Source organism: Heptranchias perlo, unplaced genomic scaffold (genome assembly GCF_035084215.1).
Source record: "Heptranchias perlo isolate sHepPer1 unplaced genomic scaffold, sHepPer1.hap1 HAP1_SCAFFOLD_65, whole genome shotgun sequence".
NCBI classification, from domain to species: Eukaryota; Metazoa; Chordata; class Chondrichthyes; order Hexanchiformes; family Hexanchidae; genus Heptranchias; species Heptranchias perlo.
This window is the reverse complement of record NW_027139677.1, coordinates 1,114,218-1,123,200: the sequence shown is the minus strand read 5'-3', so window position 1 is coordinate 1,123,200 and position 8,983 is coordinate 1,114,218. Positions and strand designations below refer to the sequence as shown.

The following is an 8,983-nucleotide window of genomic DNA, read 5'->3' as shown; positions in this document are numbered from 1 at the left end:
ATGCGACACTAGTAGAGTGATCATTGGTGTCACAGCAGTTGGTATACAACCAGTGCATCAAAAGTAGGGTCAGCCCTGGGGCGCCAGCAGTAGATATATCACGAGTGCTGCACATGTAGTATCAGCACTGGTTTCAATGCAGTAGCTATTCCTCCAGTCCTACAAAAATAGAGTAAGCACGAGTGCCCAGTACTCGGTATATCAGCAGTTCACCAACCGTAGCCTCATCGCCTGTACCACAGGGGTTGAGACATCGGCAGTGCAGTAAGTGTAGCGCATCGAAGAGCATTGTAGCAATAGGATCAGCACTTTCGCAGTTAGAGCTTTGTGATCTCTGGTGCATTAATACGGGGCAACACGGTCATCTCCAGCGTAAGTGTACGGTACAGCTAGTACCAGAGGAGAACAGTCAGCCCTGGTGTGAATATAGAAGTAACACGAGTGCCGGAGGAGCAGGGTCACATCTAGTGTAAGTGTAGGATACCACAAGTCTCGGAGCAGCACAGTCACCTCTAATGTAAGTGTAGGATAGCACCAGCACCGCAGGAGCATTTATCACGTCTACTATAATGTAGGGTATCACTATTGTCGGTGAAGAACGTTCACTTTCAGTGTAACTTTATTGCATCACTAGTTCTGGAGGAGCACGGACAACTCTCCTATAAGTATAGGGTATCACTGGAACCGGAGAAAGATCAGCTCTAGTATTACTGTAGGGTACTACTAACAACAGGCGAGAACAGACACCTCTAATGCAAGAGCATTGTACCACGAGTACCGGAGGAGCGCAGTCACCTCTAGTGTAAGTGCAGGATACCACTAGTACAGGAGGAGCGCAGCTACATCTAGTGTAAGTGCAGGCTCCCACTAGTACAGGAGGAGCGCAGTCACATCTAGTGTAAGTGCAGGCTACCACAAGTACAGGAGGAGCGCAGCCACATCTAGTGTAAGTGCAGGCTCCCACTAGTACAGGAGGAGCGCAGCCACATCTAGTGTAAGTGCAGGCTCCCACTAGTACAGGAGGAGCGCAGCCACATCTAGTGTAAGTGCAGGCTACCAGTAGTATAGGAGGAGCGCAGCCACATCTAGTGTAAGTGCAGGCTCCCACTAGTACAGGAGGAGCGCAGTCACATCTAGTGTAAGTGCAGGCTACCACTAGTACAGGAGGAGCGCAGCCACATCTAGTGTAAGTGCAGGCTACCAGTAGTATAGGAGGAGCGCAGCCACATCTAGTGTAAGTGCAGGATACCACTAGTATAGGAGGAGCGCAGCCACATCTAGTGTAAGTGCAGGCTACCACTAGTACAGGAGGAGCACAGTCACATCTAGTGTAAGTGCAGGCTGCCACTAGTACAGGAGGAGCACAGCCACATCTAGTGTAAGTGCAGGATACCACTAGTACAGGAGGAGCGCAGTCACATCTAGTGTAAGTGCAGGCTGCCACTAGTACAGGAGGAGCGCAGTCACATCTAGTGTAAGTGCAGGCTACCACTAGTACAGGAGGAGCGCAGTCACATCTAGTGTAAGTGCAGGCTCCCAATAGTACAGGAGGAGCACAGTCACATCTAGTGTAAGTGCAGGCTCCCACTAGTACAGGAGGAGCACAGTCACATCTAGTGTAAGTGCAGGCTACCACTAGTACAGGAGGAGCGCAGTCACATCTAGTGTAAGTGCAGGCTACCACTAGTATAGGAGGAGCGCAGTCACATCTAGTGTAAGTGCAGGCTACCACAAGTATAGGAGGAGCGCAGTCACATCTAGTGTAAGTACAGGCTCCCAATAGTACAGGAGGAGCACAGTCACATCTAGTGTAAGTGCAGGCTCCCAATAGTACAGGAGGAGCACAGTCACATCTAGTGTAAGTGCAGGATACCACTAGTACAGGAGGAGCGCAGTCACATCTAGTGTAAGTACAGGCTACCACTAGTACCGGAGGAGCGCAGTCACATCTAGTGTAAGTGCAGGCTCCCAATAGTACAGGAGGAGCACAGTCACATCTAGTGTAAGTGCAGGATACCACTAGTATAGGAGGAGCACAGTCACCTCTAATGTAAGTGCAGGCTACCACTAGTACAGGAGGAGCAAAGTCACATCTAGTGTAAGTGCAGGCTGCCACTAGTACAGGAGGAGCGCAGTCACCTCTAGTGTAAGTGCAGGCTGCCACTAGTACAGGAGGAGCGCAGCCACATCTAGTGTAAGTGCAGGATACCACTAGTACAGGAGGAGCGCAGTCACATCTAGTGTAAGTGCAGGCTACCACTAGTACAGGAGGAGCGCAGCCACATCTAGTGTAAGTGCAGGCTCCCACTAGTACCGGAGGAGCACAGTCACATCTAGTGTAAATGTGGGGTACCACCAGTATCGGAGAAGCATGGTCACCTATAATATAAATGCAGGCTTCACTAATACAGGAGGAGCACACTCACATTTAGTGTAAATGTGCCGTGCCACCAGTACCGGAGGAGCACGGTCACCTATAATATAAATGCAGGCTACACTAATACAGGAGGCGCACATTCACATCTAGTGTAAGTTTGGGGTACCGCCAGTACCGGAGGAGCACGGTACCTCTATTGGACGTGCAGAGTTACCACGAGAACAGAGGAACAAGGTCATCCCTAGTGTAAATGTAGCTTTCCACTAATACCGGAGGAAAATGCTCACCTCTAGTTTAAGTCCAGGGGCAGCACTGGTACCGATGCAGCATGGTCAACTCGGGAACTAACTGGAACAGTGCGTTTCCAGCCCAACCAGGAAGGAGACGATGCTGGATCTAGTTCTGTGGAATGAAGCGGGGCCGGTGGAGTATGTTTCAGTGGGGGAGTATTTAGGGATCAGTGATCATAATATAATTAGGTTGAGAATATTTATGGTAAAGGACAAGAAACAATCAGGCGTAAATATACTTAACTGCAGGAGGTTAATTTCAGTGAGTTAAAAAGGATTCATCCCCAGGTGGATTGGAATCAAAAATTGGCAGAACAGTAAATCAGCAATCATGTAAGAGTTCGTTCGGGTACAGAGTAGACACATTCTCACGGTGGTGGTGGTGGTGGCGAGGGGGATGGGTGGTGGTGGATGGGGTGGGTCGAAAGAAGGACATCGAAAACTACAGCTCCCTGGATTCCTAAAGATATGGAGATGAAAAGAAACAGAAAAATGAGGCTTATGACGAATGTAAGGATGATATTGCAGTTGAGAACCTGGCTGAATACAGAAAGCACAGAGAAGATCAAAAAAAGGGAATAAGAGGGCCAAGGAGAGAGGATGAGAATACATTAGCGGCTAACATAAAAGGGAAACCAAAAGTGCTTTATAATCATATAAATGGTGAAGGCTAGTCAAAGGAAGGGTGCGGCCGATTAGGGACAAAGAGGCGATATTCTTGTAGTGGCTGAGGGCATGGTTGAGGAACAAAATGGACAATTCGCATCCGTCTTCAATGGAGAAGAGGATGCTGCCATTGTAGCAGTAAATGTTGGGGGGGGGCGCGGGGGGAGGGGGTTAGTAGCGATATTGGATGCGATGAAAATAGACAAAGGGGAGATCCTTAAATGATTGGCACTCAAAGTAGAAAAGTCACCCGGTCCAGCTGGGATGCATCCTGGGTTTCTAAGGGAAGTGAGGGTGGAAATTGCGACGTGTCTGGGCAAAATCTTCCAATCCTCCTTAAATATGGGGATGCTGCCGGAGGACCGGACGATTGTGAATGTTACACCCCCGTTTACAAAAGGGAGAGGGCTAATCCCGTCATTTACAGGCAAGTCAGCCTAACGTTGGTGGTGGGGAATGTTTTAGTGTCAATAACACGGGACAAAATGAATTAGAGCTTGGAAAATGTTGGGCTAATAAATGAAAGTCATCACGGATTTATAATAGCTCAATCGCGTTTGATTAAATTGAATGAGTTCTTTCATGAAATAACGGAGATAGTTGATGAGGGTTGTGCGTTTGATGTTGTGTGCTGGACTTTTAAAAAGCACCTGGAAAATACAACATTTTCGAATTGTTAGCAAAATTGAAGCCCGTGGGATTACAGGAACAGTGGCAGCACGGATGCAACATTGGCAAGGGGACATAAAGCAGAGAATAGTGGTGAATGGTTACTTTCAGACTGGAGGGACGTGTACAGTGGTGTTCCCCAGGGTTCGGTATTAGGATCACTGCTCATTTTGATATATATTAATGGCCTAGTCTTGAGTATAGAGTACATAATTTCTAAGTTTGCAGATGACACAAAACTCGGAAATGTAGTCAACAATGTGGAGGATAGGAACAGACTTCAGAAGGAAATAGACAGACTTGTGAACTGCACAGAAACATGGCAGATGAAATTTACAGCAGAGAAGTGTGAAGTGATACATTTTGGTAGGAAGGAGGATGAGAGGCAATACATACTAAATGGCACTATTTGATTGAGGGTGCAGGAACAGAGAGACCTGGTGTTACACATATATCAAGCTTCCTGATGGCAGGACAAGTTGAGAAGGCAGTTTAAAAAGTAAATGGGACGCTCGGCTTTATTAATAGCGTAAAAAAGCAAGGAACTTATGGTAAACATTAATAAAACGTTGGTTAAGCCTCAGCTGGAGTATTGTGTCCAATTCTGGGCACCACAATTTAGAAAGGATGTCTAGGCCTTCGAGAGGGTGCAGAAGAGATTTGCTATAATTGTACCAGGGATGAGGGACTTCAGTTATGTGGAGAGATTGGAGAAGCTGGGGTTATTCTCTTTGGAGCAGAGAAAATGAAGGGGAGATTTGATAGCGGTGTTCAAAATCATGAACGGTTTTGATAGATTAAAGAAGGAGCAAATCTTTCCAGTGGTAGAAGGGTCGGTAGCCAGAAGGTGATCGGCAAAAGAGCAGAAGCAGCATGAGGAATCATTTTCTTACCCAGTGAGTTGTTATGATCTGGGATTCACTGCCTGAAAGGGTGGTGGAAGCAAGTTCAATAGTAACATTCAGAAGGGAATTGGAAAAATACTTGAAGTGGAAAATTACATTGCTCTGGTGAAAGAGCAGGGGAATGGGACCAATTGGGTAGCCCTTTCGGAGAGATGGCATACGTACGATGGACAGAATGAAATCATCCTTTACAGTACCTACCATGATAATAAGATACTGTGATACCTCTAGTGTAAGTGTAGAGTGCTACTAGTACCGGAGGAGCACGATTATCTCTACTGTAAGTGCAGCATGCCATAAGTACTGGAGAAGCACAGTTTTCTCTAGTTTAAGTGTAGTTCACCACAACTAATGTAAAGCACAGTTATCTCTAGTATAATTGTAGTATACCACAAGTAAAGTAAAGCACATTTATCTCTAGTTTAAGTGTAGTATACCACAAGTACTGTAAAGCAGTTACCTCCAGTGTAAGTGTAGTACACCACAAGCACCGGAAAGCACAATTATCTCCAGTGTAAGTGTAGTATACCACAAGTAATGTAAAGCAGTTATCTCCAGTGTAAGTGTAGTATAGCTCAAGTAAAGTAAAGCACATTTATCCCTAGTTTAAGTGTAGTATACCACAAGTACTGTAAAGCACAGTTATTACTAGTGTAAGTGTAGTGTACCTCAAGTGATGAAAAGCACAGTTATCTACAGTGTAATTGCAGTACACCAAAAGAAATGTAAAGCAGTTATCTCCAATGTAATTGTAGTATACTACAAGTGATGTAAAGCACAGTTATCTAAAGTGTAAGTGGAGTGTACCACAAATAATGTAAAGCACAGTTATCTCTAGTTCAAGTGTAGTAGGCCACAAGTACTGTGAAGCCAGGATATCTCTAGTGTAAGTGTAGTATACCACAAGTAATGTAAAGCACAGTCATTTCTAGTGTACGTGTAGGGTACCACGAGTACCGGAGGAGCACAGTTATCTTTAGTGTAAGTGTAGGGGCACCACGAGAGCCAGAGGAGTACGGCAAATTCCAGCATTAGTGTAGGGTGTCACCAAAGGAGCAATGTCACAACTAATGTAAGTATAGGGCACCACTAGTATCGGAGAGCACGGTCACATCTAATATAAGTATAGGGTATCACTAGTACAGGAGGAGCACGGTCACATCTAATGTAGGTACAGGTTATCACTAGTATCGGAGGAGCACGGTCACATCTAATGTAACTCAAGGGTACCACGAGTACCGGAGGAGCACGGTCACATCTAATGTAAGTATAGGGTATCACTAGTACCAGCAGAGCACAGTTACCTCAAATTTAAGTGTAGAGATGCCACGAGTACCAGAGACGCGCGCTCAGGTCTAATGCTGCAAGACTGCGGTCATGTCCAACATTGCAGGATTAGTTTCCGCAACTGCACTGGGAGAGTTGGGGCACTCGGTGTGAGTCAAATGCAGCGTCAGCGTGATTACTTCAAGGGTAGCTGCCTCCACCAGTCCTGTAGTTATAAGGTCAGTACCGTTACTGGGAGATTCCACTTTCCATTTGTAAAGAATGTTTTAATTGTGTGATTTCTTAAAATGTCCAATAACCGTTTCAACTATTTATCTGAATTCAATGTCTCAGACCAAAAAAACAACTTCCCTGAGACTATTTGTTAAATGACTGTAACTAATGCTGGTTATGGTGCAACATGATTGACTCCCTGGACGATTGATGTGTGTATAAATGTAGGAATCCCTTCCATTGCCTCAGCTGTACACTGGTCAGAGTCGTGTCAGGTCCTGGATAATTTATCTATTCTCACAGAAAATGGGGCAACCAACTATTCTGCTGATAAAACAGATTTACTACCCGATTCTCGCAGCCGTCGGTGTCCCAGGTGAGCCATTGTAACCTGTTTCTTGTTAATCTGTGTTAACTGTATCACTGTTCTTATTGCATGATCGATAAGGTAACGTTTTTCCCAAACGTCAGCGTTTCAGTGGATTTCGTGACCGTCTTGTGTCCCCGTGCAGAGTGAGCGCTGCAGCAGCTCATTATAATGTATGGGTCGGTTTCCCAGGTCGTGACTCGAATATTAATCCTGCTCTCACACTGGTCCGTGTTGATAATCACACCGAATGGAGCAAAATGCTTTCAACAGGTATCTCCACATATATTTCAAACAGTGGAATATTATTTCTCTCTTCTCTCTTTCTTACAGCGAACTTGATGACAATTGTGATTCTCTCCCGAGAAAACTGCGGCCTTTCCAAGTGTATCTCTGTCTACATGGTGGCCATGGCAACAGGAGATCTACTGGTCATGATCATCAATATTATAGTTTATTATATTTTCAGTTATCACTTCCCTCTTTCATTCCTCTCCAACACTCCCGTGTGTAGGTTCATTCTATACATGACTGTTATCGCCCTCGATTTGTCTGTTTGGTTCACCGTCACCTTCACATTTGACCGTTTTGTTGCTCTCTGCTGGCAGAAGTTTAAAAACAAGTATTGCAACGAGAGAACTGCGGCCGCGGTTATAACAACGGTCTCGTTTCTGATCGTTTTAAAGGACATCCCCTTGTTTTTTGCATTTGAGCCTCACCACATAATTAACAAAGTGCAGTGGGGCTGCCGGTCAAGAGTGGCCTTTTTCTCCTCCCCTCAAGGTGCAACGTACGTCTGGTTTCACGTCATCTCTCTCATTTGTCTTCCTTTTACATTGATTGCCTTGTTTAATTCTTTGACCATCAGACGGATTTTAGTGGCTAATAGAAAGCGCAGGGGTCTGCAGTGAGAATCAGTGTGATCCAGAGATGGAGAACCGAAGGAAATCCATCATTTTACTCTTCACTGTGTCGGGCAGTTTTATGCTGTTGTGGCTGACAGCTCTAGTGACTTTTGTAAGCACCGGACTGACAAACTCCAATTATTACCGAGGTGACCGCACAAACCCAGGATATATCGCCACCGAAGCCGGAGCTATGCTGAAGCATTTGAGTTCCTGTCCAAACACCTGTATTTATGCAGCTACCCAGAGGAAATTCAGAGAAGAGCTGAAGAAGCTGCTGAAATCTCCCTGGACACTGATTCTAAGATTGGTTAGAACACGAACTCCGAACGAGACCTCCCTTTGGAACATTAGGATTCAGTTTTAGCACCGATTCTATCTTAGACTGGGGTTCCCTCTCCTCAAAGATTATTTAATGACGGTTCTTATAAAAACTCACAGGTACGCGATTATATTTCCTGCACTTTATAGAATCTAGCGCCAACTTTGACCGCGGGTTTCGACAGTTCATTGGCCGACTGACTCCTGACAAATAAGGACAGTCCCCCTTAAGTATGAAAAGAGTCAGTGATGTAGTGAACTTTATTAGTGGAATAGAATATTTGAACAACGAGTTTAATATCACTGTGCGAGGAATGTAATTCAATTCTACCGTGTAATTGACAGGAAGATACATCAGTTTTAGGTAAAGATTCGATCGTTTCGAAATCCTGGTGAATTTACTTTTTCTCGGAGGTTTGATGAACACGGTGCGTGGACTGACGTCAGCTGCACCGGCCGCTTCATCCCTTCTCCAGGGAATAAGGAGCGGAGCCGCTGTCTCGTTCGCAGTGCTGCGAGGTTTCACCATTTTTGAATGTTAACAGTTGTTGCCTTGTTCGATCTGCTTTTTCTGAAATCTCGATTAATGAGAAATATTTGAAGGCTGTCCAGCAACATTAAAAATAAAGTCTTTACCTGTTGTTACTAAATGTATCTGACTGTTACTAATCTGAATCAGCGACCCGGTAAAACTGGTAAAATAATGTAAGAACCAAGAATGTAAAATAACCTTCATAATCAGGTAATTTGTTGCATCGTTCTACAATCAATGTTCTCATATATTGGAATGGAATAATCCGCTCTGTGTGTTGATGCACAGATGCTCATGTAATATCCCCTGCCCTTGGATCAAATGGTGTTGTTTGGGCATCCCAGTGCGAGGCTGTGTATTCGGAGTTCCGACCGGTCACACTGCAGACCGGGGTTTGAGAGCGTTGCTCGGTGCAAAGGTATCAGATGAAGCCTTGTGCCAATTAACTGGC

At 45.2% G+C, this 8,983-nt stretch overlaps 1 pseudogene; it reads left to right on the top strand.

The window, feature by feature from the left end:
* The first annotated feature begins 6,713 nt into the window (after positions 1–6,713).
* LOC137318110 (probable G-protein coupled receptor 139) lies at positions 6,714–8,046 on the top strand (annotated as a pseudogene).
* The last annotated feature ends 937 nt before the right edge of the window (positions 8,047–8,983 follow it).